Below are 27439 nucleotides of genomic sequence, written 5' to 3'. Positions count from 1 at the left end.
TGAGTTCCAGGGACACTGAAGGAAACACCTCTGGTCAGAATGTGCCACCTTCCAAGGCCTGGCAGTAGGCATAGGGACCACAGTGTGGCCTGAGTGGCAGGCGGAGATTTTACCCTGAGGCCATGGTGAAGAGCTGTGCAGTGTGTGCAGAACTCTCTCTCTTATTAGCTGGTCCTCATCTCCAGGCCTCCAGCCGTCTGGGTGCCCTGAACCTGAGGCACCCTGGACTCTGGCCTCCCTTCCTCCACGAGGTCCCACAGGGACCTGCAGCTTCGACAGGACCTCGTCTGGTGCCCCTCCCCTGTGCTCCAGCCTGGCTTGCTCACCTGGAGAGAGTTGGTAAGGAAACACTTGGAAGCAGGGGCTCCCAGCACGCCCAGGGAAACGACAGACCGCCCACCTGCCGAGTTTTCAGCAAACACTAAGGTTACAGTCTCCTACCCTGCAATCATCCCACAGCGGCTGTCAGGAGCATCACGAAAGCTGAACACCTATAATGAGTGAAATTCCCACAAAAGAAGGCTGCCAATCCTCAGTGCGCCATGGGACGGTGGCTCCGCATGCTCCTGCTCTGTACCTGGCCCATCGGCCAAACGCCCAGGGCTGCGTCCTCTCACACTTGTGCATGCAGTCCCCTTTCTCGACCTCCAAGGGTCCTCTGGAGGCCTGGGATGGCCTTGGGCTTTGGTGAAGCATTTTGCTTTAAATTTTGGCTCCGCAGCTGCCTGGCTCCCAGGGTCTCGACTTTCTGAGCCCCTGTCTTCCTGTCACTCACCCACAGCCCTTTGGTGTGTGGGTCCAGAAGGTAAAGAAAGAGCCCAGTGCAGGGCCTGGGGTTCAGAGACCTTCGACAGAGAGTGGTCCCCACTTGCCTTTGTAGGATGTCCATGTGTCTGTCCGTCATCTCTTTGTCCGACGTCCGTGTGTCTCTTGGTCTGACACCCATGTGTCTATCCGTCATGTCTTCAGGTCCCCGAGGCCCCTGATGGTGGATTGAAGAGCACATGCTCACAGCCAGACCTGCCGCCTGGACCCAAATCCTGGCTCCGACCCTTCTGGACTGCGGTGCTGTGGTGAGAGTTTCCATCCCTCTGCGACTTCACTCTGCTGCTAAGTGCTGCTGACTCTTGGGGTCATGGTGAAGGTCAAATGGCTATGGCATAAGAGCCTGGCATATGGTAACTGGTAGTGAGCAACTACTGTAGGTCTCTATCCAATCAGCATTTATTCAGTGCTTTCAACAGCCTTCTGGGGAGGGCAAAGGAGCCTACCATTAGGTTGGAGAATTTGTGCCTAAGCCCACTAAACAGGCTGGTCCTCAAGGGCTATTTTTCAGTGACTCCTGTAGCCCACCCCAGCAAAGCAGAAATGCCTTCTCATGTTGCTCACTTGGCCCTGTGCATGTCCATGGACTGCAATAAGGTCCAGCAGGAAAGTCAGAGTTTTACAGAAATTCCCACCCCAAGCTGTGTAACACCAGGCAAGTGGCCTCACCTCTCTGAACTTTGGTTTGCTCATCTGTAAAATGGATACAAACACCTGCTTCCCAGAGCTTGCTTTGAGGATTCCAAAGACCAATGGTCAACCCAGTGGACACAGCGTCTTTCCCGCCTTACAACCGTGCCATGCATAGTTTTCAGCCTTTCAAGAATTGTCTGAAGGCAGACTGCCTCTGGGGGAGGCTGGCAGGCTCTGGTGGGTGCTGTGTGGTGGTGGGACCACCTGGAACAGCTCCCAGGCCACCACCCTCTGCGTTCCAGCTCGTCCACCACCCCTGCGTTTCCCCATCTTCCTTCCTGCAGGAGGGGTGTCTGCTGTGTGTCTAACTTGAGCATCTCATTATCCTGGGATGGCTACTGGGTCTCGTAGTGCCAGACCCACATCCATCCAGGGCAGGTGTTTCCCACCTTGCAAGCAGGACTGCACCTGCCATGATTGACAGAGCCCTGAGTGACAGCTGGCCACGTGGGGCTGGGAAGGGCCTGACGATGAATTCGACAGTCACGCTGCTCCAGGTGCAGGAGCTGACTGCCCAGGGTCCCGCGAGCCCTCACCACAAGCCAAGGGCGGGTTACACCCTCCTCCCCATGTTACAGGCGCCTCATCTCAACCGCCATACAATATGGCCTCCTCGCACTGACAGCAGGAGCGCCGTCGCTGCTGCTCAAGCATGTCACTGCCAGCCCCTAGGGTTCAGCTCCACCGAAACTTCACACAGACACACAGAGACACACACACAGACACACACACACACACACACACACACGACACACACACACACACAGACACACACAGAGATAGCACATACACACAGACACCCACAGACACACACACCAGGAAAATTCCCGTATCCTTAACCTGACGTCTCCAAGTGCTTTGGACTTAAACAAACAAACCTACTCAAAGACACTCCAGGAGCCGCAGGGTGTGGCCAGGAGCAAACAGGAGAACAGTTGCTCAGGGAAAACAGAACCAAGTGTCGGGTCCTCCACTTTGGAAGGGAGATGGGCTGGAGGCCTGGGTGGGGTGTGGAGGGGAAGCAAGGTGGGACGAGGGGCAGTGGAGGAGGGAGGGGGTGGCAGGAGGACAGAGCCACCGTGTCCTGATTCCAGATCCAGCCCCGGCTTTCTCGTCTGTGCCGTGGGCACCGAAGCCAAGCTGGCGGTGCTAGGCCCTCGAGCCTTTCCACGCACAGCTCCTTGGCTGCTTCCCAGACCCGAGGCGTGGGTGCTGAGGAAGGGTGTGCGTCCCTCACTGTTTATAGAAGACAGGCTCAGTGACGGGGAAGTCGCTTGGCCAAAGGACACGGCTCTCAAACTCGGAAGCCAGTTTCCAGTTAGAGTCGTGGCCCGCGATACCTGGTCTCTAGGACCCTCTCCTCTCCACGGTGCTGCAGAGGCCCTGCCGCTGATGAGGCCAGCCAGACTCCGCATCTGGAGGCCAGGAGACCAGGTGTACAGGAAAGTTTCTACAGGGCTCACTCGCTCAGCCAACTTGGTAAGCAAGGAAATCACAGACAGGGATGTCATTTCTTCTCTAGGGTCTTAAAGAGTTGGAGAAAGACACAGAGAGAGGAAACAGGACCCAGGTGACACTGGCTGATGGGGGAGAAGACGCCCTAGGTCTCTGTCCGCTGCGCACAGTGAAGGCAGCTTGTTCAGAGTCCTGGAAATGCAAAACTCTTAAGTGTGGGCCAAATTTGTCAATTGGGAAAAGGTGACACTAGCCAGCGTCCCTCTGTGCAGGGAGATCGGCTTCCAACACAAAAGCACCTTAGTGGGCCTCGGGCTCCTTGCTGGGCAGCATAAGTCCTCCTCTCAGGACACTTGGCCATTGTTACTTTTAAAAGCTTCATTAAATACTTGCCCACAGTATTCCCAGCGGCCCTGACTCTCAGGATCTGAAGATGGCACTTTTCCTTCCAGAAGCTGAAAACACCCCTGGTCTCAAGCTGAGGAGCTAGCAGCCCCTTCTCCTGGGTCACACAAAGAGCAGCCATCCTCTCCTCTGCCTCTGCAGGTGTGGGCAGACGGCCCTGGGAAAGTGGCCAGGAAAATCCATAGACTCCTCCGTGTGTGCTGGAATCTTTATTTGGGAAAACCTGGGGCTGAGCCTCCCGTGTCCCCGTGAGAGCTAGGGTCTGCTCACCTGGCCGGGAGATCGCACCCTGGGTGTCCTCTGATGGAAGAGCTCAACGTCTGTCCCTTCTGAAGGACATGAGTGACATCCGACCCACTCCCTTGGGTAGATGAGGAAGCTAAGGCCACCCGCTATCCTTCGGGCACTGGGTGTTTTATAGCCAAACACCGAGGCTGAGCGCTTTTTAAAGAGGTCTGTGTAGCTCACAATTGGAGGCGGAATGGCCAAGAGGGGTGGTCCCATCTGCTCAGCCTGTGGTGAGGGTCTCGGCATCCTGTGGGGAGAGGAGGAGGGAGAGCCGAGGGGTCCATCTGACCAGTTCTCTCCTCACTCCTGTGAGAAAGCCACGGATCCTTCCCAATAGCCACCAGCTTCCTTAAGGTCCACTGCCTGGGCCACCCTGCTGGGGTCCCAGCTCCCACACAGCTGCAGAGGACAAGCCCCACCCACACCAGCCCAGGGAGAAGAGCCCGGCACTTGCCACCTGTTTATCAGCCACAGACCCAGGTCCTAAACCCTGGCTCACCTGCTTCCTGACCCATCACCCCCGGGCCACAGCCATAGTGGTTCTCTAAGACACCACACCAAGGCAGAGGAAGGGGTGGGGCAGAGAGATGGTACGTGTCCTCAGGCTCCAGCACCTTGGCCTGTGACACCAACCTCTTGCTGTCCAGTGCTGCTCCTCTGGCCTTGGTCCCCTTGGTCCCCTTCCCACTTTGGCTCTGGGCTGAGTGTAGTCTCCTTAACAGCAATGCTGCTCCCAGCCTCCACACCTTTGCCTAAGAGCGTCCTCTCCCTGGCCCTCCCCTGCCCAGTCTGTCTGCTCTCTGGGAAGCTCTGCCTTCCCAGTTCCCGGAGAGGCCTCCTCGGCCAGCAGAGCCGTGTCCCCGAGCGTCCCTGAGCGCACACTCTGTCCACGCAGCCAGTGCCCTGGAGCTGTGTGCAGCAGCGCTGTCCTCTGCCCATCTGGGAGCCCAGGGCCCCGCAGGTTTTCTCCTTTCTCCTTCCCCAGGGCCTCATGGGGCTGGTCACAGGGCGGCTGTGACAAAGGATGGTCACATTCACACACAGTCTCCAAGCACAATGACCATCGTCCAAGCCAAGGCCTCTTGTTCTGATGATCTAATACAGGAAATGTAGATCAGATTAATGGCAGAAGTCATTAGAGCTGACGCGCTGGCCTCCGAGTTCTTGTGTGTGTCCCCATCGAATTACGTTTGTTCAATGTAAAAAACAAAAGTGGCGTAACCTCCTAAAAAGAATCCCGTTCTTAAGCAGAAGCCTCATCAAGCAGGAGTATGAATGCTTTCCCCGTTAGGGATGGTCATCTGTATATGCACTCAATGCCCACTTTCTACCGAGGCGCCAGATTACCCTGCGACTCAGTCAGTGCATCCTTAGTGCTAACAGGAGCCTGGCCAGGCGGTGACTCCCCCGGCATCCCTGCACCTTGGGTGACTAGTAGGTGGGTCTGCAAGGTGAGTCCGCCTTGGGCTGGCGTCGTCATGGAAGGGTGAGTGGTTTACAGTGTTCCCCACTTGACCACTATGAGCCCCTTGGCATGGTTGGGGAAACTGAAGCACAGAGAGGGAAGTGCCTGCTGTGGTCTTGCCCAGACAATTCAGAAGACTGGGATCTTGCTATAAATTCTTCCCACAAAGGGGACTGGCCCTCAGGAATGCTTCTTCATGCCAGTTCATTTCCTGTACCTCATGCAGTTAGGTCTCACGATAATCCTATATGGTAGGGGTTAAGAACATGGTCTCTCAATTGGCAAGAAAAGACAACAACTCCCAAGAAAAGACTTCTGTCCCACCTCTTCGTTCTTCCTTAACATGAGGACATGATGGAGCAGCATGCTGACTGGCATGGTGGCAACCACCATGTGGCCATGAGGTGATAGCATGTTGAAGATGGTGGGACGGGAAGAATAAAGTGTCTCAATCACCAAGTCCCTGAGCCAAACCTACAGCCGCCTGCCTTCAGAGTTCTGTTAGGTGAGATACTGGAGTATTTTTTGAAGTAATTACCACTTAACAATTCTATCAGCTACAGCTGAGACATTCCCGAGTGTTATAAGAGCTTTTAGCGCCTCCTGATAGTCGGTGCTCAAATATTATGTCAGAATTTTGCAGATGAGGAGATTTGACTCCGAGCACTGAGGTCCGTTTTCAGTATCAGCCCACAGGACTTGCACTCAGGCGGCTGCCCATGGCCTTCCTTCCGCCCGTGGCCCCCGTTGGTCAGTGAGGCTGAGCCTCCAGGGCTTCCTCCAGCTCTGTCCTCTCCAGGGCTGCTCCTCTAGCTGCCCTCAACTCCAACACGCATCAGTCCTGGCCGCCTGCTGTCGGGTGGGTGCGGGAGGGAGCTGGGTGCAAGAGGAGGTGCCCATGGGCAGCGTCCTGCCTGCTGGGCAGAAGGCTGGGAGCCAGGTCCTGGTCTGGACACTGCTCCTTGAGAGTGCTAGAGGCTGCATAGTGTCTCCTAAAACCCACAGGTTGGAGTGCTGAGGATCTCTGATACGGCCATCTGAAATCTGAAATTCTCCAAAATTCAAAACACTGAGGCTTCAGGGTTTGGGGTGAGGGATATTCAGCTGGTCGATGCAGACATTCTAAAAATCTGAAAAATTCCAAATCTGAAATGCTTCGGGTCCCAAGCCCTTCAGAGGGGACATTCAACCTGTATCCTAGAAGGTGAACGCACTCGAAGATTGGAAGTTTCAGAGGTGAGAAGATGAGGTCATCAGAGCGGACCTGAACCTGGGAAGACAGGGCCTCATAAGAAGAGGGGATGAGGAGAAGACACCCCAGAGGAAGGAAGAGCCCGGGTACGGGGATGGTGCCACCTAAGGCCAAGGAGGGACGCTGCAGGGCGACCACCCTTGACCTCAACCACAGACTTCCAGCCTCCGGAGCCACGTGGCTGCTCGTCTCTCTGTGAAGTCATCCTTGTTTTATGGTTATTCCTGCACAGGGGACCGGGCTTCCTGTGCTGTCTCGACCCAGGCACCCAGGGCTTTGGGCTCTACCCCTCCACCCCCACACACCCTCCCACCTTCCCAGACCTGGGGCTTCTCTGCTAATTTCAGGTCTTGGGAAAGCATTTTGCTGTCAAAGACCCCCCAGTCCCCGGCCCCCTGTTCTCCCACGGAGCTAAGAGAAGCAAGCCCTCTGGGGGCCTCTGCATTGGGTCTCTGAGGGAAAGAGCCCCAAACCTTAACCCCAGCCCTGCAGGACGTGTCCAGATGCTTCACGAGGTCCCCGCTTCTCATCCCGGTGGTGGGACGCAGGGGCTTGTCTTGGTCTCCCGTAGAGAGAAGGTGGCCCGTGTCCTGCTCTAAGGCCTCCCATGCCATCTTGAGGATGATGTGGGCTGACTGAGGACCCACCAATTCCCATGAGGTTCCCTAGGGCGTCAGCTCATGCTCCCGAGGTCCCACCCATGAGCCCCAGGTGGCTCTGGGCAAATGAGGATACGCCACTGCCACCAGTCACTTCGGCTCCCATAGGAAGGCACTCTCGGAGGCCCAGGACTCAGCACAGGGCAGAGCCTTGCCTAGCATGTCCTGGGTACCAGGCTCCATCCCCAGTTCCACTGGAGGGGGCTGAGGTCCCCGGCTCGCACCCCTACCTGTGAATGATGAAATAAGTCCTCCAGCCCACAGCCTCCTGTCAGGCTCGGAGTCTAGGGAAAGCTTTACTCGTGGCAGAGGATGCTTCTCTTCTCTTCCATTTCCAAAACCTCCTCAGGGTTTCAGCTGTTGAAAAGCATCACATTTCTACTGATATCTATAATGAGATCAAATATTTGGCCATATGTGAGAGCGACAGCAGAAAATAAGCTTGTAAAATTGGAGAGAACACAGTCGGTTTGGTCATTTTTGAGGGCATGTTCCAACAACTCTACTTTGGAAGACATTTTAAAAGATTAAACATCTTTGTTTTTACTAAATAAACCTACACAGCTGCCTTTTCAAAACTGGGAATAAAGGTAAATATAATAGTACATGATGATGCACACACGTCTGCCTTCCCCTGCCATTATTATGCAGCTCACTGAGGTGCAGAGTGGGGTCACACAACTCCTCTAAGGTCTCCCAGCTTGGGGTGGCAAACCTGGAACTGAAGTCAGGTCTATTTAATGCCAAAGGTCATGCTCGTCCCCGCGAGGGTCATCGCCTACTGGTCTCCCATTGGAATAAGGAGGCAATGGGAACTAAAGCAGCCTCGTCGCTCTGCAGAATTCCTGCCCCGTTAAGATGCGTGGCCAGAGCACCTGAATGCAGACCTATCACCCCTGAGCTCTGCATGGCCCGAGGGGCAAGCCGGGCAGGTCCTGGATTGGTGGAGGCAGGTGTGTGCCTTGGGACCAAGGCACTGAGGAGGTTTGGCAGTGTCCCCTGGCCCAGGCTGCTCCCGGGGGCATTTTTCCTTGTTTTGAACTGAGTGAGGCATGGCTCCCCCAGGCTCCTGTGTGGGACGCTTGGCCCCTGTTGCAATGGTATGGAGGGTCATTCAGAGGCTGGCGTGGGGGATGGGCCAGTTCAGAGGGCTCTGACAAGAACAACTAGAGGAAGGAAGTACCTCTGGTGCTCGGTTACCACCCAGTTAACCCATGTCGGTGGGTTAGCCCAGGGGCGAGGTTTGCTTCATAAACTGATGATCTCACACTGAACTCTCTTGCATTGCCTCACACTTGCATTTTGGGGGATACCTCTTATCTAAACCATAATAGAGGATCGTGGCACCACCCTTGAAAGGGCTTACAACCTCTTCCCTGAAGTGGCTGAGGTCCCGTGTGACCTGACAGACACCATGAAAGTGGGTTGTTATAAAGCAAGTTTTCCCTTTGCGTCTGGCGAATTTCCTTACCCCGCTTGTTCTTCTGCCTCGCCACCCCATTGTGACACAGCATGAGGCCCTCACCAGAAGCCAATCAGTACCATGTTCTTGGACTTCAGAGCCACGAACCAAAGTAAACCTGTTTTCTTTATGATTTCTCCAGTCTCAGGGTATTTTGTTATAACAACACCCAACAAACTAAAGTTCCTTTTGTAACTTAAGAGGCTTTTGTGTGCCTCTGTAGACACACATCCACTCCAAGCAGCAGGTGTCTCCCCCATAAATAACCACCCTTAATTATCAAAGGCAAGGAAACCAAGGCTTGCTTGGGGAAAATAGAAAGGAAGGTTTCAGTTTGTGGGGCCTCCCCCAGCCCAAACTGTTCCCTCTTGCCCTTTGAGCAGGCTCCAGGTTTTTCCCAGGCTGTGATTAGGTACCTGGATATTTTATTTGATTTTCTGGTGGCCATTCTCGAAATCTTTCTGGACTGGGTGGATCAGAACCCTGGAAGTTTTTTCCTAGCCCTAATTTTCTTTAAGCATTCGGGGAGCCCCATCCCTCCCTCCACCCCTGCCATCTGTAGCTTAGCTTAGGGGCAGCTGCTCTGTAAGGTTTTCAAGGACAGTGTCACAGACATACCACCCAGCGACCTCCCTCCTAAGCCACCCCGGCCCTGCCCCCAGCCCCGCCTTCTGCTCCTCCCCCTCGCAGGGTCTGGGGCTGTCAGTAGCAGCTCAGTCACTGTGAACAGTCTTCTGGCCTAAGGGAAGTGTGCTGTCTCTCTGTGCTCCCCACAGTGACTGACACGGCTTCAAAGCAGAGTTAGGAGGAGTCTTGGTCCTGACATTTATGCTGCTGGTGGGTGTTTATTGCCGAGCAATTAGAACACGGATTAGCATAATGTCTCTGCTGCTTTGCAGCCTCTGAGTGCAATCCACCCTCTCCAAGAGCACCCTTTTGTCTTTTTCCTCCTCCTCACCCATCCACCCACCTGCCTTGAGATATGCGTTCAAATTTAGAGTTCAAGGAAGTTTGTGTAATCAAGTCGTAAAAAGAGATGTCTTTTCCTTTCTTCCACTGCAGGAGCAGCCCACGGCACCTGTATTTGCCACCAAAAAGGCTCTTTTTTTTTTTATCTTGAAAACATTTAAAAAAAAAAAATCCTTCTGTCTGTCCTCTTTTAACTTGGCCAAAGCGGAGTTTGGGAAATTGGGATGGGCTGGAAAAGACATTTTTGTTGGCCGAGTCCTATGATCTTGGACGTGGGGCGGTTCAGTCTTGCCAGCTACCCCGTCCTTTCATGGAGAAAAGGGATTCCTCCGCTGAACCAGACCAAAGGAAGAGAGCAGGGAACACCACACCTGCCCGGCAAGCCAGCGAGCCCCTGGAAAGGGTGATAAGCAGCTCTACTGTCTCACCCTCTGGCGAGCAGGTCCAGGGCTCTGCTTGTCCCCAAGTCCCAGCACGCACAGATCCAGACCCCACGTCTTCTCGACACTCCCACCAGGGCACCTGGGCTAAGCCACAGGCTGGCTTGGGCTTTCGCAAAAGGCTCCTACCTGCCCTCTTCCTCCCCAGTGGGTCTTTGCAAAGTATCAGATCAGTCTCTCCTGTGTCAGGGTCCCCAAGACCTCTGTCAGGTTTAGGAGTTCAGTAGGAGGACTCACAGGAATGGGTACACACTCGCAGCTGTGGGTTACTGCTGCAGAAGGACCCCAGCACTGTCCACTGAGGGGAAAGACGGACAGGGTGGAATCCAGGGGGCAGTGGCGGTTTCCCAGGTCCCCTCCCTTCAGGGCCACACAGGGTGAGCCTAACTCCCCAGCAAAAGGTAGGGAGACGTTGCATGCTGGTGAGCTCATCCGAGACTTGGCCCTTGGGGTTTTTTATTAGAGCCACGTTGAATCAGGCGCATTCCCAGGTTCCAGACCCCCAAATGGAGAGCAGGGTCAGCCCGAGTCTCAGGGCTACCTGAGCAGCTCAGGTGCAGGAGCCATGCCTGACGGAAACTGTCCCCAAATCCAAGCTCCCAGATGCTATCTAAGGGCCAGCCTGTGAGCAGGCTGAGAATAGTGTCAGACCTGTGGCTGTGGCGAATGTGTCCCCAGAGCGAATCTCCAGGGCAGCAGGTGACTCAACCAGGAGGCTCCGCTCAAGTTCGTGGATTCACACAAACTGTGACAGCGGCAGGGTGAGAAGCAGGCTGGGTGCCTCTCGCCCTGGGTGTGCTCTCCTGCCTTGCACCTCGGCTGTGGGTCCACACTGAAAACACCACATAAAGATAAACAAATAAAGATATGATGCCCATCTACAACTACAAAAAAAATTTTAATTAAAAAAAAAGGGGGGCTGGGGTTGTGGCTCAGGGGTTGAGTACCCCAGGGTTCAATTCCTGGTACAAAAAAAAAAAAGAAAGAAAAAAAGTTGTAATAATGTATGAAGCTCCAAGGTTCTTCCAAATGCAACTCTCAAAGTATAAAGCCTTTGTCCTAATTTTTTAAGGCAGAAAGTTTACATCTTAAATAATTTGTCAAAAACAAGTTATATACGACTGGGGCTGGGTGTAAACAAATCTCTGATTTTTTTTTTCCTACTAGCTCCTAGACTCAGCTATGAAAATATCTGTAGATGCAGAACTTATGTTAGCATCTTAAAAACAAGACACCTTTGATCAAGACGATGGAAACCTGTACTTTCCATCTACTGCGGGAGCATAAACTCATCTTTCGAGCAACCTTTCTGGCTGCCTCCTGAGTGTGTCAGTTGACTTTCCATCACTGTGACAGAATATCTGAGGAAATCAACTTAGAAAGAGGAAATGTTCATTTTGGCTCACGGTTTCAGATGCTTCATTCAGAGGCACTAATGTCAGGAGCACATGGTGGAGCTGATGCTCATCTCAGGGTGGCCGGGAAGGGAGAGAAAGGAAGAGGAAGAAGGGAAGGGGCCTCCCCACCCCCTCCACGGCACACCCTTAATGACCCGCATCCTTCCACCAGCCCCACTTTCTGAAGGTCCTACGGTCTGCCTGAGTGCCCCAGGCGGGGGAACAACTCCTGGTTGAATGATTGCACAGGACTGTGGAGGTGGAGGTCCAGAGCGTGCCTCTGAGGCAGCCGTGATCAGCACTTGGCATCTGGCGCATGCTCTGCTCTCCTGCTGTGGCCTCACAAGCCAGCAAGCCATCACCTGCTGACAGAAGTTAGAGGGGAGCTCACCCTGGAGCCAGCACCACGTCAAGACCAAACCAAAACCAAAGCACCAGATCTGAGCTCAGGGACCAACCTGGCCACTTTTCAGAAGGTGCAAAGATAAGGGTGCAGGATGCAACTGTTGGTGACAGGCTGCCTGGGGCCACCTGGCTCTGCTGTCCCAGGTGCTGGAGACTAAGTGGGAATGCAACAGGGCTTTCGAGAGTGCTGGGGTGGCCGCAAGAATGGCAGGTGCCCACTGGCTGGTTCTACCTCACTAACTCCCATCTCCTCATCTTTGAAATGGGAGCAAGGGTCCCAGAGGTTAAGGGAGAGAACGGGGAGAAGCCAAGTGTTGGCAGAGGCCAGGGCTCCAGAACACTTAGTGTAACAGGGTACAGCCGTTCAGTGCCCATGATCAAGTGAATTCTGAGCACAAAGGAGCTGTTGTGTGTGGGGTCTCCTGTTATCACCTGGATAGTCTCCTCAGGGTCACTTTTAACAGGCATCCTAATGGATTCACCTGGTCTTGCTGATAAGTACTCTTAACTAGCTGAGTAGTTGTGGAGTTGCCGCAGCAGGACATTCACAACTTGGCTGCTAGACTTGTGTCCCTTATCATTTAGCATATTTTTTTACTGGCTCTCAAATCCCACCTCCTCCCATGCCCCTTGTTCATGGCCTTGCTCGCTGAAGTACTGGCCCTGGGGTGCTCATGCCATGCCTCATGAGGTCACACCTCTTGGTCTTTTCAAGTACCCTCAAGTGAAGTCTGAATGGTGCTCACAATCCAAAGCCCTTTCTGCATGCTCTGTGCTGCCTTCTAGACCAGCCTGTAAATCCCTGGGGTTACATGTGAAAGTCAGGGCTTGCTGAGTAACAAACATCCCTTAGATCTCAACAACTTACAACATCGTAAGCCATCTCCATCCCTCTGATCTGCAACTCCCTTGAGGTCCTGGTGATCTCAGTTGGACTTGGCTCCCTGAAGTGGGCTGGATTCAATCCTGTTCTGCACGGCTCCTCAATGTGGGAGCCAAGCTGAAGGACCAGTTCTCTCCTTAGCATTTCCTGGGGGCCATTGCTTCCTGGGCCAGGTGCTTCCAGAGAGGAGCACAGGAGCTCACGAGGCCAAACACTTCTTGCAAGCTCATTGTGGACCTCCCCGGGGAAGTGCACACCACAGCCATTCTCACCCTCTTCCAGGGTCCTGGCCATCTGCCTGCCTTGGGGCTTGCAAGAGGACATCGGGCATGGAGTCATAATCCTGTGTTGGGGAGAATGGGGGTGTGGGGACGATAATCCAAACTACCACAGGAGGAAACTTGAAAGACTTCAGTTCTGTGGACCTCAGTTTTCTTATCTGCACTGAGGCTGTAAATACCATGCAGGATGACTTCCAAGGGTGTGTCTTGTCTCTGGCCCCTTGTGCGCTCTCTCTCTCTCTCTCTCTCTCTCTCTCTCTCTCTCTCCTTCCTGGCAGCCAGGAAGTGAGTATCTCTGCCCCACCACGTGCTCCACCATAATGTGCAGCCTCATCCCAGGCTGGAAACCATAGAGCCAGCTGACCACAGATTGACAACTTCGAAACTGTGGCCTAAACAAATATTTTCTCCTTTCAGTTGTTTTTCTAGGTATTTTGTCACAGGCATGGAAAGCTGACACAGAGAGTCAATGAGACAGCAGTGGTGAAAATATCTTCTAAACTAAATGGAAAAATAGAAGGATTTGTAGCTGGTCTTTATGACAGATACCATGGTCTTGGGGTTTTTTTTTCCCCCACTTATTTGTCTATTAACTTTAAATGGAAATGATCGTTGTACCTATGTATGGGGTGATAATTTGATGTAGTTAATGTGTCATGATCAGACCATAGTGGTTAGCATTTCCTTCTCCTTCAACTCTTCTCTTTCCTTGTCCATGGCCATCTCAGCCCTGGTGCAGATGCCCCCCCCCAGCGCTGTGTCCCCACCCCCCAGTCTCTAGGCAGTGCTCTCCTGCTCCTCCTTTGTCCATCCTCCACGGGGTCAGCACGGAGCCTGTCTCACAGCCCGTTCACAGCCCAGGCCTGGCCCTCTGGGATGAGCACACAGCATCTGCTCCATCCCAGCCAACGGCACAGTCTGGGAACATTGCCGGAAACCTTTGGAAAGAGGTGCTTATTTTGAACTTGGCTTTCTCAAGCTGGTCGGCAGACGTGGAGGTGAGAGGGCTGGTGGACTCCCCCGTGAGGCCAGGCCAGCTGACACCGAGAGAGGCAGGGTGAAGAGCTGGGGTAGCTAGACGTCCAAGGACCCCGATCGCAGGGAGCCAGGCACCCCCAAACACTCCTATTCCTGGTATTCAAGTCAGCACATTTCTTCTTGTTTGTTTAAGACACTTCAAATTCTATTTTCTGCCCAAAGAAAGCAGACTAATAACAGCAGTGGGTAGGCCCCAGCACTGGGGCCAGGTATGTTTGCAGCTGCGCTGTGGGGTGGGCCCAGCCAGACTTGGGGGGACCTGAGGCTGCTTTGTTCCTCCTGAGCACTGAGCACTCGGTGGCTGGGTCTGTCTCCAGTGCCTGAAACATGGCCCTCCCTCCTCTTTCACTTGGCATCAGGACTCCACACTAGAGGGGAGATAAGCAATGGAGCAGGGACGTCCCATAGCCCATGCTCTGGCCATCTGCAGAGAGCCAGGTCTCCTGTGGACAGAGATCCCCCTTTCCCCATCTATGACGTCATCGCCTAGAGATCTCTACTGTCCAGGCTTCCACCGCTTGACCTCCTGCCCTGGGTGCTCGTCTCTAACCTCTTCCACTGACTTCCTGTAGCTGCTGTCCAGGGCCCAGTTCAGCCACCACTTACCACCTGCAAATTTCCGGCCGCCACTCCAACCGGAGGCTCAGTGTCCTTCCTGTGAAGCAGAGATGGCAGGGCCTCCCTCCAGGGTCGCTGGGGCTCTTGATGAAATGACGTACACAGTGCCTGGGTGGCACACAGTGGGCACCATCCTACGCTGCTCCTCATCACTTCTGTGTGTCTGCCGTGCTTGGATCACCCCTTGCCCACTCGGGCGGACTCTGTGCTCAGGCAGTTCCCTGTACGAAGCTTCTCTGCGTCCCTTGCTGTTCTGGCAAAGCCTCAGTCCATGACGGCTGCGTCAGAGGACCTGTGGGTGGGGCGGAGTACAGGAAGAAAGGACGTCTGGACCTGCGGATGACGGGGAGGAAGGAAGGGGAGAAATGAGGCTCTGAGACCCTTATTCCCCTGTCCCTAACTGGGCACTTTCTCTGGACTAAGATTTAGGACAAAATTACAGTATTTGAGGAGCTTTGTCAGGAGGAACATAAAAAAGCAGAATAAGCAAGATAGATAGGCCATTTTTGTTTGGGTTGAAGAAACCCGTTCTAGCAATCCTGAACTGAAGGGACACACATGTGGTGGACACTGGGTATACCAAGGATGACAAGGAAACACAGGGAACCTTGGCCCAGGTGGCCTCTGATCATCTGTCCAGGGTGTAACTGTCAGCACCACGGCAGGACCCAGCACCCTGCTCCCTGCCCTTTCCTAGGAGCAGGGTTCCTGCTGAGGACAGAACTTGGGTGGGCCCAGGTGAGGTCTCCCGTTTGTCCTGGACCCAGCAGAGGTGGCCCTGCAAAGCTCTCCACATCAGGGTTCAATGCCGGTTTCCAGGGAAGGGCAGAATCCCTGGAGAGGTGGCTTCTGCAAAATTAAGCCCTAAATAACGGTGAGTGCTTGGACACTGAGCATTCTCCCTCAGGCTTGGGAGAAGGGAAGTCTTCAGTAAGAGGTGAGCACAGAGCACCGTGTTCCTGAAGACAACAGGACTCATGAGAGAGTCGGATCCGTGCACTTGACCTTGAAGATGGAGGGCTGGCTCAGTGGGGCTCAGGGCCTGAAGGGCACAGAAGAGTCCAACTTCCCCTCTGGAAGAGACTCTAAGCAGATTTGGGCATTGAGGAGTGGCCCCCACCTCAATATGAGCCTGTCCATAGGTTGGGGCAGTTAGGGCCAAAAACTTGGCTCAACCACTGTCCCACTGCCAGGTCATCAGGTCTCCCCCAGGCCACCACCGGCTCAGCTGAGCAGGGGAGGGAGTCCCGTGGTTCCTCACAGCAGAGGGGAGGCCCGAGGAAGATGCAGTCAAAGACATCCAGCAGGCATCTGAGGGATGGGACGATCTACCTGTGCCCACGGATCCTTTTATTTGTCTTCCTTTAGAAACTCCTCCGCCCGGGCGCCAGTCATCATTTTGATGGATGGATTTTGGAGAAACTCCATAAAAGCCGGATGCCAGGAATATGGTGACCCTGCTTGTTTCAGTGACCTGTCCATCATCCTGGGAACCGGCTGGGAGGGAAACTGGGCCGAGGAGAGCTCGTCCTATTTTTAGCTCACGGCATAATTGTACGGTTTTGTTTTTCTGCCTTTTTCTTCTGCATGCCTGAGCCCTTGAGCCTTTTATTCCTGCCTTTACCTGGGTCTCTGGCCAATTCTTTTTCAGAGGCCCTGGATTCCAGCAGAGCCGCCAACGGCTCTAAGGCAGGAGCTTCCACTCACTGGTGCAACCAGGATTTCCCTGCATTGGAGCAAAGGAAGATGCAGCCCCAAAGCCTCCTTACGCAGCTGTGCGGCCATTGATAGCTGCTAGTTTGTCAGCTCCTGCTGCCTGCCAGGCCGCTCTGGGCCCCGGGAAGGGAGTGACTTCAGGGAGGCACCCAGAGATAGGAAGCATGTGGGCACTGCAGGCACAGACCAAGGCCCGGTCCTTGGCTCTGCCCCACCGCGAGCTGAGCCTCCCCCCCACCCAGGAGTTGCTGCTTCCTCATCTGCAGAGTGAGGACATCTCTCTGGGCCGCGGTTATGTGGGAGAGAGCTTTCCACACAGCGCTTTCACGGAATGGTATCTGGCTTCCTGAAGATGCTCAATAACACCGGTTTCCTTCATTCATGTTCTTTCAGGTTAAAATGACGTCTGCTCGGGTTTCTCTCCTCCGATACCTGCCCTCTTGTCATGGAAAGTCTCTTTCTGTACCTTGATAAGGGAACTTGGCTACTTTAATGGTGGCAAAGATGATGAGGGGAGCCAGGGAGTGGGGACAGAGGTGTGTGCAGCTGCAGGCTGGTATTTTGCACAAGAACTCAGAGTGGGAGCCTGCGGGGGCGGGGGGAGCAGTGAACCCTTGGCCAGGCAGCCCCAGAGTGGAAGCAAGATCAGCAGTGACGGGGGCACTAATTCTCAGGCAGGCCAAGGTCACTGCAGAAAGGAGGCCAGGCATGGACCTGGGAGGCTGCTTTTCTCTCTGGGCCTAAACCTCTTCACCCATCGATTGACAGAAGGAGGGGAGGGGGAGGGGTGGGCACCAGAGCTTCTCTTAATTCAATCACATGTTTTTTTTAGGATCTTGTAACTCCAATTTCAGGTCCTCCATCAAGTGACCCTTGCATGGAAGCAGTGACTCAATCTCTCTTGGAGGCTTGTTATGAGAATCAGAAAAACGTTGGTGAAGCACAAAGCCCTGTCCCTTGGGCCAGGCGTATCCAGTCTGGGTGGTGGGTGCTGGTGCCCATCAGCATCTCTGGTCCCCCTGCTGTTGGACAGAAGCATGGTGCTGTTTCCAGAGAAAGACAGGTGGGAAGGGACAGGCCACGGGTTCACATCTGAGGGTAGTGGATGCTTTTTGATTCACAATTTACTTCTGCAATTCATGGAAGAAAAATATGTTTTGTCTAAACTCATGAGTCCACTTCCTGAATTCATGAGGAGCTGCTGTGGCCTGGAAGATCAGAGTCAAGGGCTTCCGTTGAAGGAGATTAAAATGAGTTTAAATGATGTGCATCATTCACATGGGGCCCAGGGTGGTGTGATTTATATTTTAATTAAACCTCTCCTCCCAGGAACTAGTACAACCTATGCCTTAGCAGATCCGGACCAGGGCGTCCTGTTCTGGTCTCAACCAGCTGGGATAGAGAATCTTATTAAAGTGGCACTTGGAGGAATGCCTCTGGAAGTGCCCGATCCCACCCTTGGGGAATATTTTCCCCATGTAAGTCTTCTCAGCCAATGCACACTGAGCACATGCTACGAACAGGTACTTTTTGTCCTTATTTAGGCTTCCCTACTCAGATCTCCCAGTTACCTAGTTTGACCAAATGCATCAATTGTATGTGGCTACTGTTCTGCCTTTGCGTTTTTAAAGTAAGACCAGGACAGAAATAGTCAAGTGGGCCAGATCTGTTTGTCCTACGCAATACAGACATCTTTCCATTCCACGCCTGCAGCGCCCACACCTACAAGCTCTCTGAGCTCCAGAAGTCTGGAGCAATGTGCGCCTGGGACTGGGAGACTGGGAAGTTCCAGGAGCATGAAATGACCAGGACAGGGGAGGCCAATGGTGGAAGGTCAGAAGCCCCTGGTGACTTGGGGAAAGCAAGAGGGAAGAGCCAGCAGGCAGGAAGTCACTTAGCAGGAGTCTCCCTGAAATGCATATTTCTGGGCCCCAAGTTGGTCCAGGAAAAGTTCTCTGAGTTGTGCAAATGGAAAAAAAAAAGTGGTTAAGGAGAGATGGGAGGGGAAAGGGAGGCACAGAGTTTGCTAACTACCCGTGCAGCCGCACCAGGTGGCCGCCCAACATCGCAGATCTGCTCAAGCAAGTTAAGACCCACTCCCACCGGACCACTCGCTGGAACATGATGCTGTTGTTTCAGTGAGAACAGATCGGGGAGGAGGAGGAGAGGCATTTGAAAGTGCAGCAAATTTGGATGACCCAGGCTCCGTTTTTGCCACTGTGAGATATGATGATTAAGAATACCAAATAAAAATGGGGGGAAAAAGATATGAAATGTTCCTTAGCAAAGCAGAGAGTCGCTGCAAGTTGTCATGGATGAGCAGCAGCCCCAGGTTTAGAGTCCAGACGTCCATCGGCCACGAATGTGACTTCCATCAAATCACTGCTTCACCAGACTTGAGTCTCCTCCTGGGGACAGTGAGGGAAACCATTGCACATAAGGCAGTGAGCAGCTTGGCTCGATGCCCACATCTCCCTCTTAACCTCCTCTGTGCTCTTCCTGCTGGGTGGTGCTTTTATCCTCTGGCTTGCCCTGGATCCTTTCATCTGGTAATTGCAGCCTTGCAGCCTCATTTCCCTTGGAAACTGCTCTCCAGCTCCTATGTCTTCCTGGCTTGGTGAAGAGATTACATCTTCCTGTTCCAAAGTAAATCTCCTGAGCTAGTCCCTCTGCCACTGAGCCACACCCCAGCCCCTTTTTATCTGATGAGAGAGAGCCCTGGGACACTGGAGCCATTGGGTTTGAGAAGCTCTTATTCCAATGGAGTATGCTATTTGGAAGCTGAATAGGTTAGAGACCGTGGTTGTACTACTTCTATTGAATGAGCCCCAACAGGGAAGGGTAGAATTGAGAGACTGGAGAGAGTCTGCTGTCTGCTGACTTGAAGCTCTGGGCCAGATGGTTGGGTGCCAGAGCACAACCTGCCATGAGCTGAGTTTCTGCTACTGCAACCACACAGGTCGGCTGTTAGAGCACCCAGCACAGCCATGAGTGCCCAGTGCTCCCGATGCTCCTGTGGGACCTGAGTAGAGCTTCTGTGCAGCTGACCCAGCACCAGTCTCACATAAAGAGTCCAGGACTGTCAGACACTTATCATGCCAGCAACTCGGGAGGCTGAGACAGGAGGATCACAACTGGGCCAACGTGGGGAACTTAGTGAGACTTTGTCTCAAAATAAAAATGAAAAGGGGGGCTGGGGATGTGGCTCAAGTGGTAGTGCGCTCGCCTGGCATGCGTGCAGCCCAGGTTCGATCCTCAGCACCACATACAAACAAAGATGTTGTGTCCGCCGAAAACTAAAAAAAATAAATATTTAAACTCCCTCTCTCTCTCTCTCTCTCTCTCTCTCTTAAAAAAAAATGAAAAGGTCTCAGGATGTAACTCAGTGGTAGAGTGCCCCTGGCTCAATCCCAAGCGCTACAGAAAGAGAAAAGGAAATGCAAGGCCCTGAGTTCCATCCCCATCATCCCTACCTGAAAAGAAAAGGAAAGAAACAAAGATCCTTGACCACCGTTGGGCTCCTTCTCTGCACTGACGCATTGTATGGCTTGGGGACATACAGTCACAACCACTCAGCTCCTCTTCCTGTGACCCCAAGTGTGTTCTTACAGCAGTAGCTTCTCAGGGTGTAATGAGGTATTAATTAAAAGGTTTAATGAGCAATGAGAGTATAAGCCCTGCTCTAGGAATGGTTTCTAGGAGGCTCCCGGGAACTGTAACGCACCAACCTTCCCAGGTGTGAGCACCATCTGAAGAGAGACTGAAGATACAGCACCCAGTGTTGAGCTCAAGGTCAAGGTTTCGAGCTTTCTCTGGGCCCCTTCTTCACCGTCCTGACGTTCACTCTTCCCTTTCCATGAGGCAATCCAGAGAAGCCAGAATTCCTCTTCTGGAAGGGTGGTGGAAACGAAGCCCTGTTCCCAAAGCCAACCACGGAGCTTAGAATGCGGCTTTAACTGCCCCCTCCTTATTGGCACAGAGAGACTAAGACCCTCCCTCCAGGTCCTGCTCCTCCCAGGAGGAAATCGGTGCTGTAGCCGAGGGCTGGGGGGAATCTAAAGGGACAGGCTTGCAGGGTGCAATCAGGGTCCTTCAGTGGCCTGCTTTTTATCCAGTGACGTTTCTACGGCTACTACTACTTCACAAACCTCAGCTTGAATCTGATGGCTTTCTCTGTGCCTTTGGGTCTTCTATCTGAAAGCTCCCAAGTCAGGGGAAGTTGTTTGCTTTTCTTTTTATTTTTTAAAATTAATTAATTTATTTTAATTAGGTCTATATGACAGCAGAATGCATTTTGATTCATTGTACACAATTGCAGCACAGTTTTTCTTTTTTCTGGTTGTATACGATAAAGTGTCACATCATATGTGCAGTCATACATATACCTTGGGTAATGATGTCTACCTCATTCCACCATCTTTCCTGCCCCCATAACCCCTCTCCGCCCTTGCCCAATCAAAGTTCCTCCATTCTCTCCACATACCCCCATTATGGGTCAGCATCCACTAATCAGAGAGAACATTTGGACTGGTTTTTTGGGATTGGCTCACTTGGCTTAGCATGATATTCTCCAACTCCACCCATTTACCTGGAAATGTCATAATTTTATTCTCTTTTAATGCTGAGTAATATTCCATTGTTTGCATCTATTGAAGGGCATCTAGGTTGCTTGCACAGTTTAGCGATTGTGAATTGAGCTGCTATGAACACTGCTGTGGTTGTGTTACTAGGGTATGCTGATTTTAAATATAGACTGAGGAGTAGGATAGCTGGGTAAAATGGTATTTTCCAAGCCCTTCAGGTCTTAGAATTGGTTTAAACCTAATTAACTCATGAGAAAAGGGGAAATTTACATTTTGAATAAGATATTTAAGGGGCTCTTAAGAATAAATGCTTTCTAACCTGCGCAGGAGCCCAGGCCCAGCTTAGGCCCCGTAGGCCCTGCCCATCGGTTGCATTTCTTAACCTATTAACTAGTTTCTCTTGTTAACCCGTCTTTGGTTACAGAGCTGTCAATCATGATCCTTTATGATGAGCAGGAAAAGAGGCCACACCTTTCCCACCCCTGCACCAGACAGGTAACCATGAAATTTATTCCATGGAGACGCTTATAGAGCTGTCCTCTAGACTGCAGGAAAGCACAGCTGAACGGGCGCTGGGCATCCCCTGGCTGGGGTGGGGTTAGCAGTGCCAGGGTTTAACCCTCACTCCTCAGACCTGTCTTAAGTACTGGACTTGAACCCAGGAGCACTTTATCACTGAGTTACATCTCCAGCTCTTCTGATTCTTCATTTTGAGGCAGGATCTTGCTAAGTTGCTTGGGGCCTCGCTAAGTTGCTAAGGCTAACCTGGCATTTGAGATCCTCCTGCTTCAGCCTACCGAGTTCCTGGGATCACAGCCGTGTCCTGGCACTGAAAGAGCTTAACTCTAGATGCATCTTGCCCAGGTTCACTTAAGCACAACTGAAGGTCCTGCAGCAGACCCTGGGGCTACATGAGTTAATGACCCATCAACTTCCCCTGTCAAGAGACTCACAGCAGAGAACACGGCAGGAAAACACACACACACACACACACACACACACACACACACACAGGCATGCACAGTGGGAGATAGAGCTAATGGTTCTGAGCACAGACAGCCTACCAGGCCAGAAGATGAGCAATGGAGTCATTTCAATTGATTGTAGAAATGCATTCACTAGTGTTGCATTCAGAGGCCCTGTGGGCAAGGGAACTCCAAGAACCAGGGCCAGGTATCTCAGGAAGCCTAAGAGGAATTTTATGAGACTGGCCTTCGGGTGGAGGAGGCTCTCTAGCAAGCGAGATCCCCAAAGAGATCCCCAAAGCTGGGGCATAAATGTGGCATATATGGAGCTTTGAAAATGATTCCCCAAAATACAGTGCTTTGACACCCCGAGTACTTTGAAGTAAAGAAGAAGCCTCGGAGCGCAGGTCCCTGAACTCCTCCACCTGCTCCTCTCTCCCCTGTCTTCCAAACACAGGGCGGGGCTGCCTCCAAAGTTCCCCTAACTGGCTGAAGGAGGGCTTCCAGAAAGAGCACAGTGTTCCTGAGCCCTTGACGAGAGAGTCTCACTAAACAGGGAAGACTAGCTCAGTAAGCAAGAAACTGAAACTGATGCTACACCCACAGCCAAACTGTCCCGGTGAGTGCCTGATCTTTGGGCCTATTAATCTCACCTAAGTTCCATTTGCTCTTCCCTTTTTTAAATCACTGTCACCCCCACTTTACTGTCCCTTGTAGAGAGGGCCTACACACCTAAACTCCTAACTCTCCCAGGGTCTGGGGTCCCACTCGTCAGTCTTGAGACACCTCCGTGTATGCAGATAATGTTTTCATAGTCTTTTCCCTCAATCTGTCTGCAGTTTATTTTAAAGACTCAAATAGTGAACCACAGTGAACAAAAAGAAAATCCCCCCACCCTGTCCATGCACATGCAGTGGGGGAGCCATCCAAACCCATAGCCCTTGATTCCCCAGAGACGTGTTCAATAGTGTTAACGGGAAGACGGGAACCCTGGTGGAGAGTAGGAGTGGGAGTCACAGGAAGCTCCTGTGTGCTAAGACACAGTGGAGCCGTGGAATTTTCAAGAAAAAAAATGTTTTTCATTTCCAGATCATTTTCATTAACCCACCATCTACGTCTACGTATTGCTCATTTCAGGAACCAGACAAGTAGAAAATCAACCAACTATGGGCTCTGCTGCCTCAGGCACGACAGGCCACGGCATTAGCGTTTCTGAGAGGGACGCAGACTGGGGGATGACCCGTGACTATAAATCTTCAGTGAGAGGCTGCTTTCTGGAAAAGGTTGGCATCTCATTGAATTGAGAGGAGTTTAAAGGGCAAAAGAAGGGTTTGTGTCTCCCAGGAAGACCCTAAGGAGGTTTGCTGTTTTAAAACAGGGTCAATGAGTTGTCTTACATCTTCGAAAAAAATTGTCGCTGCAAACTGTACCTGCCGTGTCAGTGACTGGCTGGATCAGATAAGTGGGGCAGAAACACTGCTTCCAAGAGGCGCTCTCCTTGCTTAAAAAAAAAAAAATGTAGCTAATATGTATTTGAGAGGCTCACATTAATTCCAGAGTCCTCCAGAGTAAGTGTGGCTGCCTAATTAGAATCTCTCCGTAGGTTTAAAAAAAAAAAAAAAAAAGTGGAGAGGGTGGAGTGAGAAGAAGGAGGAGGAGGAGGAGGAGGAGAGAGAAAATAAAACCATCAGACCCAGTACCTACAGTATAAATAAAATGTAAAGAATCTGATAACTTTAATATAGAAAAACAGATACTTAATGCCAAGAGTGCTACTTTTTAAATTATAAAGAAATGGAGGCCTTGGCCACGGGCAGGCGAAAGAAGGGGGATTAAGACCTGCACAGGAGAGATGCCATCTGGGCAAGGCAGGCTGTCCCTTGGGAAGGTGAAGGTGGCCTGCTGATCCTGTCAAGTATTTATTTGACTTTTGTCCGAGTTCTAAAATCCTATAATCTCCAAAGTCGTGTCTTTTGTAGGCTCATGAGGTGGTTGAAGACAGGCAGCCCAAGGTAGCCTCAGGAAGGGTGGCCGGTCACAGGAAAGATCTAGGCATGATCAGCGGGGAACCACGGGGAGCCACGTTCAGTCCCACCCCCAAACTCAGGGAGACCAGAGGGGCTAAGCATTAATCTGGTCATCAGTAAGTCAATGATTTAATCAATCTGCCTGTGTCATGTCCCACAGAAACCCAGAAGGACAGCTTTGGAGAGCTGCTGGACAGATGGAGCTTCCTGCAGGGTGGCATGCCCCAGTGGGCACAGGAGTGTCCTGCTCCTTCGGCCACTCCAGGCATGACTTTGTCTGCACTTGTGTAATGTCCTTTAGAGCCACTGTCAACCATAGGTGTTCCCCTGAGTTCTGAGAGTGGCTCTAGCCACCCGAGGTAGGGGAGGAGGGTGTGGCCAGCTGAGCCCAGAAGAGGGCGAGTTGGGGGTGTCCAGAGAGGACTGCAGGCCCCCAGTCCAGGCATGCAGACAGATCAGGGAGCCCATCAGGAAGAGCCGGGAAAAGAGCACCTGGGCCTTGTTCCCGCCCCTCCTCCATCTTCACCAGGCTCCTCTCTGCACTCCAACCAGAAACCACGGGTACAGGGCTGGTTGGCACTTGCAGGCTGTCTTCCCAGGATTGAGGACAAGGTGCAGAAGCTGGGGAATGGCCCACGGGGGCAAGTGAAGACTTGAGATCCAATCTGGAATGAAAACAGAGCCCTTGGCATATGGATGGACAAGACAAATATAAGTAGAATCAAGTCCAGGAGGGACCACACACACATGGAAATCTGGTATAAGAAAGAGAGATATTTCAAATTCCAGAGTCAGGAAAATGGCTTTGTAACAAAACAGTGTTGGCATCACAGAATAGACATTTGGAAAATGCTAGAATTATGTTGGCATAATTCACCAGAGAAAGCCCTACATGCACTGGAAAGTTAGAGCCCAAAAGATCAAACAATACGAAGATTAAAAAAAAATAGACAAATTCCTTTGAACCTGGAACTGTAAGAGCCTCTTCCCTATGACTCATGATCTAGAAGTATTAAAAGAAAAAATTGGTAAGTTGAACTACTTGAAGTTTTTAAAGTTTTGCATGACACACACACACACACACACACACAAAAAAAAAGAAGTCAAAAGCCAAAGGAAAAACCAAGAAATCAATTGCAATGTACATCATGAAGAGCTAATTATGCTAATGCATTCAAAACCTCCTCAAAATTGAGATAAAACAGGCAAAAGACATAAACAGATGGCTCATAGAGAAAAAGAAAAGGCAAAGGTCCCCACCCATATGAAGATTTGCTCATCCTCAGTGCGTCGGGGTAGGGCATAGCTCCCCTTCACTGAAATGCCAGTTCCTATCTCTCAGTTTGTCAGAAATCTAGGAGTTCAGAGCTATGTACTGAGCAGTGAAACCATCACTCTCATGTTGCTGATAACAACAAAAAATGCCCAGCCCCTAGGAAGAAAATTTTGTAGCATTCAACAACATTACACACTTACTTACCTTTTGAACCTGACATCCTGTTTCTGCTTCTAGGAATCCACCCTGAAGGTGCACCTGCTTGAATAAGAAAGATGCCTCCTGCCATTATAGCTGGGAGCAGAAAGACTGGAAGCAATTCAAACATGCATCAATCAGAGAATGATTAAATAAACTAGTCTGTGCCATTTTAACTTTTGAACTCTATTAATGTTTCACACAGTTCAAAAATTAAATTAAAAAGGAAAAAATCAACCAAACATTGAAATTAAACTGAAGCAAATAACCCTGCTTGCATATTAAATTCATAACAACAACATAGAGAAAAGATTTCAAATGATTTTTGAACACGGTTCTCAGACTGTATATCCTTAGGGCAAAAAGAATGGCAAAGAAATCTTTAACCTTTCAGTACTGTTCACATTCATAGGGTAATTGTAACTTTGCAATTATTTAGTGTTCATTATAAGGTCAAGCAAATCTAGAATGCATAGTTGGCTCTCACTATCCAGGGACTAGCTCCAGGAGTTCCACGGGTAATGGATCTGAAGGTGCTCAGGTCCCTTCAATTAAATGGATGGTGTATTGTAAGTAACCTGTGCACATCCTCCTGAATACCTTAAACCATCTCTAGTGACTCATAACACCTAAGACAATGAAAAGTCTATGTAAGTAGTTGCTGTGCTCTATTGTTCAGGGAATAATGACAAGAAGATATCTTTACACATTCAGTACCAAAGAAATTCTTTTCAAATACTTTAATTCTCAGTTGGTTAAATTCGTGGACACAGATGTTGAAGATATGGAGGGATGAGTATATGTGACTGCAACTCAGGTGTTAAGAATCAGCCCTGTAATATTAATTTTGAATTGTGGATATCAATGTGAAGACATGATTTTATTAAAAATACATATTTTCTGGCTCTCTGCATTGGGATGGACCTATAAAAAACAACAATAAAAGATATTGAAATAGTTGTGAGCTCACCTAGTGCCCAGAACTGGGTTCCTACATACTATTCTTCTCTGAAAGGAAACAGCAGAAAAAGTGGGTGATTCTAAGTAGGGGGTCAGAGGAGCACAAGAGGAGATGGAGGTGTGGGAATAAGAGCAGGGAGGCTTGTCAAAAGACAGAGGCCAGGTCACAGAAGCCTCCACTGGCCATGTCTGGGACATTTTGAACATGGTAAGAAAAACAGCTTGATTGCAAAATGCAGGAAGAATCAAAATCTGCCTATTCATAGCGATTCTTAAAAAAATGACAATATGGAAAAAATATGTGGATAGATATAAACTCCTTACCTTGAAAATTAGTAACTAGAAGTAACAAGTATTTACTTTTCAGAAGGACCATAGTTCATCTAGTTGGTAAAGGAAACCTTACCAACTTTAGCTTACCAGAAATCAGAAAATCCCAAATTCACAGTCACCAAAGAGATCATTTGCTCCTGGCCAGAGGATTCTGGAGCAAGACACTGGACAGAGGGGCAGGGTGGCCTGTGTGGAGTGGGTGTCAAGGATGTGGGCCGTGGCAAAGGACATAGTCCACTTTATAATTTTGGACCATCTGTACCCTTCAAAATGCTCATCATGTTGTGTGCGTATGTGTGTAGTTGTTTTATAATTTTAAAAATTAGCTTAAAAATTATCCAAAACTCCTATTTTGCAAATTTTGCTTTTTTATACAGAACCCATCTCTGCTGTTGCCTCCTGAAGGAGGCAAACTTTCCAGGCCATCTTTATTACATAGTAGGGGATAGGAAAGTTAGCAGAATACAACAATTACTAATTGGGCATTATGTAAAATTGTGGATGTATAACCAACGTGATTCTGCAATCTGCATTTGAGGTAAAATTGGGAGTTCATAACCCACTTCAATCTAATGTATGAAATATGATATGTCAAGAGCTTTGTAATGTTGTGAACAACCAATAAAAAAAAAGAAAAAAAAAATAAAATAAAATTTTAAAAAATGTAAATGATCAGTTGTTGACAGTTCCGTGTACATATCTGCCACCTACTATGTGTCAACAACAAACCTTGGTTCGTTGTTGACACATAGTAGGGTTCAATAAATACACAACAGGTCTGCAATAAATGCTTGTTGAGAATTTCAGAAATGAGCTAGGAGAAGGGCTTCAGGAAACAGATCATCA

At 50.9% G+C, this 27439-nt stretch overlaps 1 long non-coding RNA gene across 2 annotated transcripts; it reads left to right on the top strand.

Moving 5' to 3' along the window:
- The first annotated feature begins 958 nt into the window (after nt 1–958).
- LOC144378501 (uncharacterized) lies at nt 959–27173 on the top strand. Of its 2 annotated transcripts, XR_013440225.1 has the most exons (4): nt 959–1073; nt 21259–21329; nt 22937–23082; nt 23987–27173. It is a non-coding gene; the product is annotated as an uncharacterized LOC144378501 (long non-coding RNA). The 2 variants fall into 2 exon arrangements; XR_013440223.1 differs by lacking the exon at nt 959–1073 and having other exon boundaries at nt 20595–21329.
- The last annotated feature ends 266 nt before the right edge of the window (nt 27174–27439 follow it).

The sequence above is a fragment of the Ictidomys tridecemlineatus genome, chromosome 1 (assembly GCF_052094955.1).
Source record: "Ictidomys tridecemlineatus isolate mIctTri1 chromosome 1, mIctTri1.hap1, whole genome shotgun sequence".
Taxonomy (NCBI): domain Eukaryota; kingdom Metazoa; phylum Chordata; class Mammalia; order Rodentia; family Sciuridae; genus Ictidomys; species Ictidomys tridecemlineatus.
This window is presented reverse-complemented; position numbering and strand designations above follow the sequence as displayed.